The sequence below is a fragment of the Nelumbo lutea genome, chromosome 4 (assembly GCF_056320005.1).
Source record: "Nelumbo lutea isolate HS-2025 chromosome 4, American lotus-T2T, whole genome shotgun sequence".
NCBI lineage: Eukaryota > Viridiplantae > Streptophyta > Magnoliopsida > Proteales > Nelumbonaceae > Nelumbo > Nelumbo lutea.
The window spans coordinates 73,154,711-73,156,877 of NC_142687.1; the positions used below are offsets into that span (position 1 = coordinate 73,154,711).

The following is a 2,167-nucleotide window of genomic DNA, read 5'->3' on the forward strand; positions in this document are numbered from 1 at the left end:
AATTTATATATCCTATTTAACCTCATAAATCGCATGTGATGCTAGATGATGTATTAGTGGGTATAATATTAAAAGTATTAATTTTCTTATTCAAATTAGCAATTTGCGCAGATAGGGCTGCAAAGGAATTGATGTGGTGTACTCTCCTCTGATTGGTTCGGTCATTACTCCACTGGTAGCTGTTTGACACCATCTCCTCCACTAAATCATAAGCTTCCTTTGGAGTTTTTCTCATGATTGTGCCACCTGTGGCTGCATCAATAATGGATTAACTAGAGGGGGTAATACCATTATAAAAAGTCTGAATTTGATGCCAAGTTGGTATCCCATGGTGAGGACACATCCTAAGCATCTCCTTGAATCATTCCCATGCTTCATACAAGGATTCCCTCTCAAATTGAGCAAAAGTAGTAATATCATTAATTAGCTTTGCTATTTTAGAGAGTGGAAAATATTTAGCCAAAAATTTTTGGGTTAGATCATTCCAAGTGGTGATACTTTCTGCAGGGTCATCACTAATTCCATTATGCCAATCTTTAGCTCTATCACGCAATGAAAAAGGAAATAATCTAAGCCTAATAACATCATCACTAATTCCATTATGTTTAAATGTATCACATATTTCTAAGAAGTTAACAATGTGTGCATTAGGGTCATCACTTGGTAAACCACTAAATAGAATACTTGTTTGTATCATCTGAATTTTTGCAGGCTTGATTTCAAAATTGTTGGCATGAATGGTGGGTTTGCAAATGCTGGAAGTCACCCCATCAATGTTTGGACAAGCATAGTCCAAGAGGGTGTGATTTCCTTCTGCCATCTCTTCTTCAATCTCTAATGCTGGTTCGCCAATAACAACCTCTTTTCTCACTTTAACTTTGTTGGCCCTTTGCAACAAGCAAAGGGTCCTCTCAATTTCTGGATCGAATTTATCTAGTCCCTCTCTTCTAGTGCGTGTCATGCACTAGTAAATCTGATCCAGAAAGAATTCGAACAAGTAAAATAAAATAATAACAAGAGAATAATAACAAAATAATAAAAACAGAAATAAAAAGTCCAAATTAATCAAGGTTAACAAGTTCTAATATTATTTTAGGATTAAATCCCTGGCAACGGCGCCAAAAACATGATAGCTATAAATATAATCCTAGCAAGTGCACTATTTATCAAGTGGTATAAAAAATATCGTTCGCATGGGGATTTAACAAAATAAGTATTAAAACCACAGTCTTCCCTAATTATTTGGACAATCGAAATTCAGCAAGGACTATTGAAAATAAAAACTAAAAAAAGAAAATAGAAGCAAGGGTGATCACTAACCGAATATGCAATGGATGAAATCACTAGGGATTTTGGTCCACCTAACCAATGTAATGAATATTAATGGATTCGATTAACCAAGATTACTTGTCATTCCCATAAGCTGAGGTCTTTCCAATTTTATTTAATATTCTCTCTCGAGATATACTAAAATTACACCCATTAGGTAACCCTTCGACCTGTCGAGTAGAGCTCTCAAGATGGAAGTGCATTAAATCCAAGGAAAACCATTAAATTCAGATGAATCATGTATGTATATCTCTATATACCTTTCAATTCACACTATGAACTATTCAGTCGATTATGTGAATTCCTCTCTTGATTCATTCACATAACCCAAATCAATTAAGAGGTGGCCAATCTCTTAATTGCATTAAGCACAATAATTCCTAGACTATATGGAAATCACAATCTTGGAAAAAGCATAAAGATAAAAATATGTTCATTAACCTGGTTAGGCTTTCCACAGCCCTAGCAAGAAACAAATCAGTTCATGATAAAAGAATTAAAGCAAACAAAGGGAAAGAAAGAACTCTTGAATTCGCCCATGGTTCTGAGATCTCCTCTTCTTGCTGCCACCTTCTTCTTGAGGTTTCTTGAATTCTTGATCACCTTCCCCAAGTTTCTTGATTTTTTTCTCCTTTCTTGATTGATTGCTTCTTTTCTTCTTGATTCAATCCAGAGATTGAGTGATGCCTAAAGCTGGTCCACCCCCCACCCCTTTATATAGCTTAAATGGGAGGGGGTGGTCTCCTACTTCCTCTTGAAGTTTATCTTGCAAGAATAGAAAGTCCTAGTCTAGTCCTACTCTTATCTCTTTATCTAGTGAACTTAATCCCTTTATCTT

The 2,167-nt window shown here is 35.4% G+C and overlaps 1 non-coding gene across 1 annotated transcript; it reads left to right on the forward strand.

The window, feature by feature from the left end:
- Window positions 1–323: 323 nt before the first annotated feature.
- LOC148861077 (small nucleolar RNA R71) lies at window positions 324–430 on the forward strand. Its single transcript, XR_016095166.1, has one exon. It is a non-coding gene; the product is annotated as a small nucleolar RNA R71 (small nucleolar RNA).
- The last annotated feature ends 1,737 nt before the right edge of the window (window positions 431–2,167 follow it).